This window comes from Fringilla coelebs (genome assembly GCF_963513975.1).
Source record: "Fringilla coelebs genome assembly, chromosome: 3".
Lineage (NCBI taxonomy): Eukaryota > Metazoa > Chordata > Aves > Passeriformes > Fringillidae > Fringilla > Fringilla coelebs.
In genome coordinates, this window is record NC_140030.1 from 80,165,391 (window position 1) to 80,178,010 (window position 12,620).

Consider the following 12,620-nt stretch of genomic DNA (forward strand, 5'->3'; position numbering starts at 1 on the left):
TTCAAACTATGAGACACTTGCAAACACTCCCTTCCAATTCATGCTTGCAGTTTCTCCTTTGTAGCTCTCTGTTCTTCACATTGAGCTATCCATCACCACAGTCATACAAGACTGTTTTCATCTCCATGTGGATGGGCACTAGACCACAAACGGCTTTGAAGATAGTTGTGTGAACATTCTCAGAGGGACTCTGCATGCAAAAAATATTTTTTTTTTCTGCAGTGTATACAGTGCTATCCCTTCAGAGAAAAGTCCCGAAGAAAAAATTTTCCTCCAGGAACATGTGGAAGGGGGAACAAATAAAAGGGGTCAGAAAGACCACTAGAGTGTATTTTATGTTCCGCATTTGAATTAAGCAATTATTTGCAGTGTTAACTTAGTTTCAATATTTGTATCATCATGAAAAATTTACTCAGATTTTAGACAATGCTTTTTTTCAGACACCTCTTCATTGAAACCCATACCAAATCCAGCCTTCCAGCATATCATTTTCTGTTCTTCAAAGTGTCTATCTCAGGCTGCCCTGCCAAACTCTGAGTCTTATCTGAAACAGAATTTCTGTGAAGATAAGAATTCTGTGATTCCATGGGTTTTTCCAAAGAAACTCTTCCAGAAAGCTACCACAAATTTCATAAGAGGAACTTTTTCACATTTTCATTTGCTCTGCAGTGCTTTTAAATAACTAAATAGAATTTTTTCTATCCCCTGTCTATGCTCCTCTTAAATTGACAAATTAAAGCATAAGTTGCTCTTTAATGATTCAACCTCTGCAGAGGTTGAATTCTGTGGTCTGTGAATGAAGAGAATATTGTATTATACCTGTTAATTCTTTTTCTGCACTCAGTTTCTGGGAACCTGCATTCAATCAGCCTTTTTCCAGAGGGACGTGTAGTGGTGACTAATTTTACATGATTTCCTACTGTAGTGTGTATCTGCTGTTTCATTTCCTTCTTGCTAATGCCTGCAAATACAGCTCTCTTTATCTGCAGCTCTCTGGGAATGCTTGTGAAATTCAGCTTCTGAAAAGACTTTGTGGCATAATATCTCAGCTGGAGATATTGTAAGATAATACTTTTTCTATAGCAACAGGGAAGAAATTAGCCCATATATCCTGTGGGATATTGTGAAAGCAATTGAGAGGGACAAACTAATTACACTATCTCCTCAGCAGAAAACAGACAGATTAAGAGAGCTACATCAGTTAAAAATTGTCTAGAAAGCTTACCCATGATTTTATCCATCTTGTAAATACAATGTCTTCTGTTAAACTGATAAACCCAAAATCAGCATGTTTAGAATCTATAAATTAGGAGAGGAGAGGGATGGGATTTTTAAAAGGCATATAAATAATTTGGCCTATTTGTTGTGTTTGAAAATCCCTTATAGTCTTCTTGGAAATCTCCAACCTAAATTATAAGCACTTCTACCCAAGCTGTAATATTCAGTAGACTCTTTCATTTGAGAGTCTTCCATTCTGATGTATTCCCAATCACTAGATGTTAGCAAGTGCTTGACAGAATTATTTAAAAGTCAAGTACTGGAAGCCTACTGTGGAGTAAGTATTGGCACATGTTGGATGTTAGATTTATTTTCACTCTATATAGCTGCTTTTTTACTCTCTCTGTAAATGTATGTGTTTGCATAGATAGATAGATACAGATGTTAGGAACATATTAAACTTATGTACGTATAAATTTCAAGTGTCTCTCTGTTGCTTACCCAGAAGATTTACTTACTAGAGAAGTTTTTAACTTGTTGAAGTGAGTCATTGCATGATCTTGTAAACTCATTGGTTTCTTCTTGGTTGAACACAGGCAAACCATTCTTAAAATAAAAACATCTAATCAGAAGGAATAGACATGTTTTCATTACTGTCTACATGCCTGGTGTAACTTTAAAAATACTGCTATAAAACTCAGCAGAACCCCAGAATTACTATATATGAAATCCAAAATATCAGTGGCAAAATTTGTGGCGCTGCAAGCTATTTCTTGAGCTTCTTGTCCAGATTTCTTCTGGGATCGCAGAGTAATTTAGCTTCTGAGAGATGCAGAGGTCAATTAGATGACTTTTAAGTTAGAGCCAACTCAGAGCAGCTCTCACAGGTTCTTTGGGCCATGGGTAGACAAGAGAGCCTTACCCAGTCAAAATCCATTCAGGCTACAGTCACAGTTCTTGTTATTGAAACACAGGAGTACTTTGGTATCATCTCTTTAGCTCAAATAAACACTCCTAATCATTAAAAATGAATTATAGGTTAAAGTAGCAACTTTTTCAAGATAACACAAGAAGCTTCAAGAAAATATAGTGAACATGAAACAAATCTTAGTAATTTAGATATGTTACTTCACTTTAAATGCCTTAAAGAGACGAAGTTCCTTAAAGATAGACCATACTTATTTTTAATTACTCAGTAGTGAATCAGAAAGCTTGATGTCCTCACTCCTCATTTTTAGACTGTGGTAGTACTGCTCCCTGCAGTTTTTCAGGCTAGCCCTGTCTTGTACCTGCAATTTTTCCTCTTATTTGTCTTGGAAGAATCAATGTCCTTTTCTGTGTTAATAGTCTCTTCTGGGTTAATAGTCTCTTCCAACAGTTTATTCCTATGGACTTCAGGGATCTTTATATGAAGAAGGAAAATAATCTTCTTCAAAGGGAAGAAGACAAGCAACGACACAAAAGTTGCCACCATAAGCCACAGTGGCACTGGCATACTGGCATACTAGCACGTAGTGGTGTCTTGTGGCAGTGGGAGGTCTGGTGAGACAGATCTGCCCAGGAGCAAGAAAGGTACTCACATTTGCCTGAAAAACTCAGAAACGGTGAAAGGTGTTAGTGTAACAAACACTAACACCTGTCAGTCGAGCAAGAGGAGTGAGAGGTAAAGGAAGACATTATGCAGGGTATTAAAAGTGAAGCCAAGCAATACAGAAATCAGGAACAGAGACATGATGAGATCAGGGCAACACAGTGGTAAAATTATCTTTCTTGATATTGCTTCAAGCTTGCCACAAAATATGATGTTTTTCTTTATGTTATTTTTTCTTTCTTCTGTTCACTTTCTTTCCATTTTTTTTCCATCTTTTGCTTTAAAATTAAATGTGTTTAAAAACATTATTGATACAACTATCAAAAATTTGAGAAAATCAACCCACTTATTTATCCAGCACATGGTTCTTATAGGTACTTCTTTTCCAGAACAGAAAAATTATTCCTCCTTTTCAATATCTCTTATGGGCTTAATCTGCCCAAAAGTAAAAATAGCAGTTTCTATTTCTTCCTTTTTGTACTAGGAAAAGACTGGACCTTCAAAACAGACAGTTACTTCCTGATAACAGGAACTGTGTCAACAGTCCAAGACAGCTGGGACAAATTGAAACTGTTTTAGGGGAGCAATTATCAACTAACAGCAGATGCTGTATGTAGGGCCAGAAGCAGAATAGCCTGCAGTTGGCTTGTGGATTTCAGGTCGTGTTAAAATATACTCTGCTTGGGTAGCCTCTGTAACAGCTTGAACTTTTTTGTTGTGCTTCAGTTGTCTTGTTCATGAGATATGGTGAAAAAGAGCACAAGGCCAAGTTTGCTGTGGCCATTTCTATACTATCTTGCAACAGCATCCCTGGCAAGATTGTTAATGTCAGATTCTACAGGGCACTCTGAGCTTGCCCCAGTGGCAGTACCTGAGGAAAAAGCTCACAGTACCTGGGCTTCAGAGAGCCCCTCAATGTCACCATCACTCACCAGCTGAGCCAGCCACTTTGATATTATCACAGAATCGTGGAATGCTTTGGGCTGGAAGGGACTTAAAGGTCAGCAAGCTCCAACCCCCTTGTCATGGAGAGATGGCTTCCACAGGACCAGATTGGCCAGAGTCCCACCCAGCTGCTCTTGGACACTTACAGGTTGGGACATCCCCAGATTCTCTGTGCCACCTCTTCCAGTGCCTCACTACCTCACAGTAAAGAATTTCTTACATTCCCGTTTGGGGAGCATTTCTGGCCTGCTCATAAAATAGCCCACAAATCCATATTTTTCCTCTGTGCCAGCATTGCTTGGGACGTTTTTCTGCCAAAGATGAAACTATATGGGTGTAGTCCATTCACACGGGAAAGATTTCTCAACTTGCTAAAAGCTCCCAGACAAACAGGTAATAGAAAATGGGAAAATATGAGGAGTCCTGTGCCAGAAGGAACTGCAGTTATCCCTGTTCACTGGAAATATGGATTATTTAGAAAATATTGAGAAAAGATGCTTTATGTCAGAGAAAAGGCAGCTGCCAAATGCTGTTTGCTATGCAGTGACAGTCTTTGTTCAGGTGTCCTCAGAGCTCACTCTCAGCTGAGCAGCTGAATGCTGCATCTGTTCCCAGCTCAGTGCACTGGCACAGCCCATCCTTCCCCATGACCCAGCTCCTGCATACCTGAGGGAAAGGTGTTGGCTGGCGAGGTGGATAGTGTTTGTGTGCAGTCCTCTGGGACTGGGGAGGGGCTGTGCTGTGATGCCTTGAACGTACTAAAGCCTGGCATGGCAGCAAGGGAGCATGGCGCAGGAACAAAAGCTCTGCATCCTGCTCAGTAGGTCTGAGACTTGGCAGACTTGGGCAAGCAGGGGTGAGCTTTTGGCAGTAGGGTGGATGGTCCTCACTGTCCTGTAAATCAGAAAATGCCAGGAGGTCAAGAATGCTTTTCACAACATCCCGGCTACCTATAAGGGAATCTAATCCAGAGGTACTGGTTAGTATCTTTCCTGAACAGTGGAAAATTATCTATCTCACTTAATTGATTGAGTCTCCAAATATTCCAGATTCTTAATAACTGACTAATGAGGTTAAAACTGCAGAAAAAGCTTGATTTCTTTACATTTAAGCAGCTCCTGCTGAGAAAACATTCCCTTTGGCACACAGGCGCCAGCTGCTCTGACAAGAAACAGCCATGGGAGAATCCGGTTTTGAGGACACCAGTTTGTTAGATTGATTTCCCCCTTTGTGGCACTCAACATGCCTCAAAACACTGCTTGAAGAAATTTTGTTCAAGTGTCTGCTTTGGAGTTTTTACTTTTCTTCCTCGGTGCTTCTTGCATAGCTGCTGCTGTCCGATTAACTCCGAGCATTCCCGCAGGCTCTGCCTGTCCCACATCACCACGTTGCAAGGAGTTTTCAGAGGCAGAAGAGGCAGAAAGCTGTTTTCTGCTTCTGGCCTTTCCCCTAACTGCTTGAATGAATCCATCCCTTCTGACCCCTCTGTACTGTAAGCCCTCCTGGGGCTATCTTGGCACAGGAACCTTGTGTAATACTTGCCCTGAAGCAAGACTCCTTTGGCAGTGCCTGCAATGCTGCTTTTCCCTGGGCACCACTTTAAAACACACCTGAGTGATGAAGGGTAAGAGGAAAGGGAGCAGCACATGCAGCACTCAGTCTAATGTAGGCATCAATAATACAGTGAGTTCCCAAATTGCAGAGAAAAAGCCAATTTTCACCAAGAAAGCTGTGAGTGTCAGGCTTTTGGCAATTGTTTTGGGGAATTTTTGCTGGAACCTACTGCACTTTCTCCTGTATATCCTATGGAAAATTGTCACAAGTAACACTATCATCCTCTCTGAACAAAGATTTAAAAAGAGATAGTTAATTGCTTCTCTTGAAACAATGGGTACATTGCAAAATTACTTATGAAGGGGAAACATTATGAGAGTCAGGCAGGTGCTCAAAATTGTTATGTTCTGTTACTCTCCTAATTAATAAAAAGTGGCATAAAAATATGGACACATTTATGTGATCATCTTTCTCTGTCAACTACTCTTAATAATTATTTCCAAAGCAAAAGAGAAATAAAAAGAGAAAACCATTTCCTCAAACATATTTAGTCATAATTTTAGATTGCTATTTAAACTGAGCAACAGATGAGCGTCTTTAGACAATGCAAAATTATTCAAAGTTAACCAACCTGAAATCCAATACCCAGCTAGAGTAAAACAAAGCATTTGCACAAAAATTGGAGAGCACATATCAGGGATGCTGGTTTGAATTTGTACATTATGGTGTCCTAAGGTGCAAACTCTGCCTGGATACCCCAGAATTTAGAAGTAGAGAGGCCTTTTCCTCTGCATTACCACTGATATTTTTCTTGACCCAACACCGAACTTCAACATCTTTCTTTTCTCACCAAAAAGTATAGGAATGGCACATCTGAACAAGATGTTTTATAGGATTTAGCCATGGCACTGTTTTTAGCATAAGCAAAATAAAAATTACTTGTTCTGTTTGGATGAATTCCAAAGCCATTCATGTCACTAAGCCTTTTAAACCAATTACTCTTTTGAAGTTCAATTAGCTATATTCTGACCTTTCCACAAATATAATTTGGTTAGGGAAAAAATGTACAGCACCTTGATTGAATGAATGATCAAAAACTTTCCAGTGTTTTGTGGTGACAATGAAAAACTAAAAACTAAAATAAGTACTTAGAGGACTACTTGTCTATAGATTTGCAGTGAGGAAATTGAAAAAACAAAATACCTATTGTATTATACTGTATTTATGTCCATGCCACCCAGTCCGGCAGCCCAAAGATCAATTTCCATGCTATATTCATGGTTTCCACTCTGGAATCCTTCAGTAATAATCAGCTCTTAGGGCACTGCTCTTGAGACTATCAGTGTGATAATTTAGATATGCAGCCAGTTTCTTATAGGCCTTCTCCTCTCTTTCTGCATCTGTTGTGATGTGAAATTGCCAAATTGCAGATGAAAATGCAGCCTACCAGATCTAATGCTCTTGTGTGAGCACCATCATGTATGATTAGAAGCTCTGAAAATCTGTGGAGATTCCAAGGTCAAAACCACAGGAGCAAGTTACTGAGTTCCATACAAATCTGTAGAAAAAATACCATATCAAGGAATTTGTTCTAAGTTGCTACTTTAAGCTTTCTCTTTTCCTCTCCTGTTTTGCTGTCCTATCAGCCTGCATTCCTTACAGCATTGTTCTGCTTTAATTTTATACAAGTTTGGAGTTGTGCCATGTGTTTCACTGGATTTACCTACCAAAAAATGCATTTATTCATATCTTCCCATTTACAGCTGCATTACTGTCTTCTAAAATGAAGCTTAAAATAGGGCCATATTCATTGCCAAAATTCACCAAAACTTCCTGGTAGTTGTTACCATACATTTTTTGCTGGATATTTATGGACTTATCTATCTATCTATCTATCTATCTATCTATCTATCTATCTATCTATCTATAGATATATCCCAATTACAGCATTTTTCTACTTTGCTGGGGTTAATGCAGGGTAATGTGAAAAATTAATTGTTGTTGTTTAATGTTTACAAAGACCAAAAAAAAAAAAAAAAGAAAATGCTGTGGCACAACACCTCAGCAAGCTGAAAGGAATTTGGCATTTTCCCATATGATTATGCTAATCACCTGATTTTTTTTCTTTCATACTTTTTCTCATCCTCATAAATATCCCCTCCCTCCTGTTCCACATTCTGAAGAGTAAAAGTATCTTAAGCCAAAAAGCCAAACTTTTCATGTAAAAGCTGGTACCAAGCAATCAAAGGAAAGGTACTTAATTTTGCTAAACTTTCTATGGATGAACTCTATGACTCAGCTAGATTTTGATACCTGAAGCCATTTCTCCATCTGGCAGACCTGTTTTCATCTTTTTCTTCTTTAAAATGGGGATTTCCCAGCATCATTCTTGCTATCTTTCCAGCTCATTTTTGTTAACATCTGCTTAGCCATTCTGCTATTTTTTTTGTATACTTTCTTTTAATTGCATTTACTATGCAATTAGCTGCAATGCTGGGAAATATTGAATAAATATAAATACATATACAAAGAGGGATAAACATATCTCTTAAGCAATTTTGCAGCCATGTCAACACAAAAATTCAAATAACAGAGCTCTAAGAAGTACTTATATCCTCTTAACAAGGTCAAAAGAATATCACCAGGTCAAGAATACTATAGATTTTGCAGTTTCATCAGTGCAATTATGATTTTTTTTTGTATTTATGGTTTGCATTTATAAGATATAAATATGTAGCTTCTTTTCTTCTCCAACATGATCTGTCTTTTCAAACCAAATAAGTGTTTTCACTCTTGATAAAAGAACATCCAGCTATACAAATCTAGAAGGTATTTTTGTGTAGAGCTATCACAGAAATTTTATTTACCAACACTTGTTCCATCATGACAGGATAGGTGACAAAATACCTCTGTCATGTCACAAGAAAGTTTAGAGATTAGATGTGAGCAAGAATTTCAATAAAGTTGCACCAGACACAAAATTTTTCTTTTACATCTAAAGAAATCATCATCAGAGTATGGTTTCTAAGTGGAAATGTCTTTTTCTTTCCTTGATGACATTACAACTGGCTTGTATCACTACTGAACAGTTCCTTCATCTCTAATATAAGTGTAAGCTTCCCTATTACTCTCTGAGTATCACAGCTTTGCTCATTTCTGTATGCAGCAGCATTCATTATCTTCTTCTTTTATGCCTTAGCCAATTTCCCAATTGATCCTAATAGCTATAAAATTTGTCCTCACCACTTGGTCCAGAAATAATTAAAATGTATAAAACTTTTAGATATACAGTTTCATTTTATGGCTAATTGGGTCCATTCTGGGGTTTTTTTATGCCCACAGTTAACATATATATTTAAAGCTCTATTTTCTTGTTTCTTGGTGTGGTGCATCTCAGATTTTGCATTGTTATGAGTAACAGATGTACCTTGCTTTTTCAAACTGAGTCAAACTGGAATGTTTGACCTAGAAAACATGATTATCTTTGGGGTTCACTTGAGTTTTGTAAAGAGGTAAATATTTTCAAAACCAGTATAACATGCAGTTCTAAAACACTGTGATATGCTTTTGCACAACAGTTTAAAAGCTATTACCCCCCTGCAGGATGGAGAGGTCCACAACTCTCATCTGAAAGGAGCAAAATAACATCCCTTTGTTTATTTGTCTGGGAGAGGAGGGAGCAGAGTGTGGCAGCCGTAGTTGCATAGCTGTTCTGGGGCATGAGAACAGGGTTGGCTTTGGTTGCTGCAAGGGCAAGAGTTTGCTTCCAAATGTTTTGTTACCTTGATGTGACATCTTGGAGACACACTTTCTTCCTCATGATCATTCCTGGGTCAATGCCACCATTGTCTTTGTGCCAGGCCAGCAAGGAAAACAAGATTAAGGCTTTCCAGAGAAGGAAATCAAAGCATTTGCAAACACCCTTTGCTGGGTGATTATAAAAACAACTGGATGAAAGGGAAGCTAAATTTTAGGCAAATGAATTATTCTGGGAAATCCTAAATTTTCATTAGGAAAATGTCATGACATACTTGAGAGGATAAGGTTAGCTATGCCTTGTGCTTCCAGATGAGAAAGCCATCTGGCTGCATCCACAGGGCCACCGGTGAGGAATACAAAGGAGACCCACTTCAAGAAAGATGAAACCTCTTCCTACACTTTGTGCATTTTAAAAGCGGGGCTGCAATTTAAAAGTGCATTTTAAAAGAATTATAATCTAGTGAATTTTGGGCAGAACTGCAGGACATCTCTGTCAGAGATGTGTTCTGTACTAGGAACCAGAGGCTCTTTATTAGGGCTCTTAGGCTTGGCTCCTGTTCCACCCTTGCTTGATGGCCACATGGGGAAAGGCACAACCTTCCAAGGGTAGGTATGGTCCTTTCCAGAGCAGAGCAAAGGTCAGAGAACTTCAGTCAGGCTAAATGGTAGCTTGAAAATATACAAACCCACAGGCTCAGACAAAACCAAACCTTGTTTACTGCATAATTACCTTTCATTTTCCTGCTCCTCAGAACTGTCTTGTGTGTTATCAGCTCTAACAATTCCACACTAGCCATGCTCAGGCTTGTTTGAATAATGGCTTCTATTCTACTCAAATTCCCCATTTGCAGATAAAGCTAAGAAACTCAGTTAAGCTATGCAGGAGGCAGGGAAAAAAAGAGAAATAAAGCAGCAGAACTCATCCAGCCTTAGGAAATCTTGGCTATCTCAGTTTTAGTGACTTGTAACTGAGAGAACCCTAAAGAGATTATTTTAAAAATTATATTTTCAGGGCCACTTTATTTTTCAGGGAGCCTGAGACCTGACATCTGAACAATAGCAATGAACCAGTGCCCCCAAGCACACGCTGGTGTTTAAAACTGTATCTGTGTGTCTATTTACTTCAGATTTCCCAATCTGTTGTGGCAGGAAACTGGAATAGGTGTGGGGCATAGGTGTGTGGCAAAGGCCGTGATTAGAAATAGATGGTGACAGGCAGAAAGCTTAAAGCAGAGTGGAATACATTCTTTCCTGAAACCACCACGTAATTACTTATTTCTGCTGACACAGAATTTTTTGTAATGAAGATATCAAGTACCTGAGGAAAAAAAGGTCAGCTTTGAGTCTACAGTAAATGACCAATATTTTTTGCCAAGGGAAATCATTTCTTATTTTAAAATGTAGCCTTTAGCATGTCCCTAGTTTTTCCTCCACTTCATTATAATGTGAATGCTTACTCTTGCCATTGTCCAGCCCTCTAATGCAGTGTCAGATCCCACCCCAAATATTGATGTTTCTGCCATCTCATATTTCTTATTAGACACCAAAATAATACTACTGTCAAAGGGAAATATAGCTTAGCATCTGCAAGTATCTCTTGGAGGAACACACAATGCAGGTATGTGTCTATATTCCCACTTACAGAGCTTCATCCAAAGCTGGCAAAGATGGGAGGAAGAGGATGACATTGGTGTTGTCTGCGTTGCTGTGTGTGCTCTGTGCGTCTGCCTGTGTCAATCTGTCTGTCTGTGTGTGTGTGTCACACACCTGCTTGCTCCTACTGGGTCAGTCTTGCCACTCCCTGGACCTCGAACCTGGACCTGCAGCAACCTGTCAGAAGACTGTCAGATTCAGCCCTGCTTGCCTGAACTAACTCTTTTTATGCTTACAAATTGCAAACATTTGAATGAAAACTTTCACATATTACTGAATCAATTGAGTAACATTATCAACAATATAAATATTTGTATGGAAAGATCTTTGTGCCTGTGTTTAATGAAGTCCCATCAAAATCAATATTATTTTTTACCCAGTAACTTTATATTTTAAAATATAGTCATGGAGAAGAGGCTCACAAAGCAATAAAACAAAGCCAGTGATCCAAATTGGTAAGAGGCAGAATTTGGGTTTAAAAGAGCAATCAAGTGTGACTGAACATGTGGTTGGATGTTTAAGAAAGCAAACAGACTCTGCACAATGTTGTGGATTTTATATAATTAACATAAAAAGATTTCTGACACTATGAGGATTGTTGGACAAGAATTAGTTCTTACAACAAGTCAGCCAAAAAAAGAAATATTAAATACTCTGCTGGGGCTCATCAGAGTAAATATACAAAATAATACAATGTGTGCTCTAGAGCACTTTGTGTGGCATTTTGATAATGCCTTAAAACACTCCCTCTGTGGTATTCTGGTACTTTATCTTTTGAGAAAAAAAAAGACATAATTGGTCTCTGTTTTTCCACATTATGACTATTAATTTTCTTCATTCCACTTTCTTCCAGTCCTCACCAGATGTCTGTGAGATAATAGAGGTCACATGCTCATCTTGTGGAAAATGATACCCCTTCACTGTTGTCTGTGCTAACACCCCACAGGCGTGACTGGGGTCTCTGTGTACTCTCAGCTCTATTCTGCACCCAGATGAACTTGCTTCTTCCTAAAACACTTCTTCATACTTGCTGTGGCTCCCTGGTTTCTAATCAGATCGTCCAGAGTAGAAGAGGGACTGGCACAGTTTTAACTGGATCCCATTACAAATTTTCCGTACTCTTTGCTCACACACTTACAGCTCAAACACCCACTGATGGGTGACAGCCTTCCCTCTGTCACTTTAAGCTAAATCCTTTCTACCTTCAAGTGTTTCTGTTTTTTCTTACTGTGGCTTCCACTGTTTCCAGCAGCTGCTTGACTAATGCATTTTTGTCCAACGTAGTTATTTGCACATAAACAGTGCTTCTCTTCTTTTCAAGACAAATATCAGGTGAGCTGCTTCTCTGGGGAAGAAATCCTCTAAGAGCTTTAATGCTCTCCCTCACCACCTGCTGTGCATGCAGTGCTTGTGAGTGCCCAGATGTCAAGCAATGCCCTCTGTCTTCACTCAGGTGTCTCTTCCCAAGTGCTTCGAGTGTCTTGAGGCATCCCACTCCTCCCACTGCTTCCTGCAGGCTCCAGCACTGACCTCTGTGTGCCTTCCTCCCCCAGGTCTCCCTCTGCAGTGTTCTACATCCTCTGCCATCCTGTGGGGTTAGGACACTGTCTGCCTTTCTTCAGTGTCCATCCCTTTTCTCAGAAGATGCTACTGGATTAATTCCAGAGCTCCAAGTGCTGTCCCCATGGGATTACGCCCCTCCAAATTTATCAGCACTCTTACCTTTTTTTTTTGAGACTCTGTTGCTGTTTCTCCCCCTAAGAGCAAGACTGCAATTCTTCTTCTGACAGCAAAATTAAAGCCTTCCTAGGATTTCATTTATTTCCCACTTTGCCTAATATTGAATTGTAAGTACACACATCCTCTGCAGACACTGCTGTGTTTCTCCGACTGCATTGCT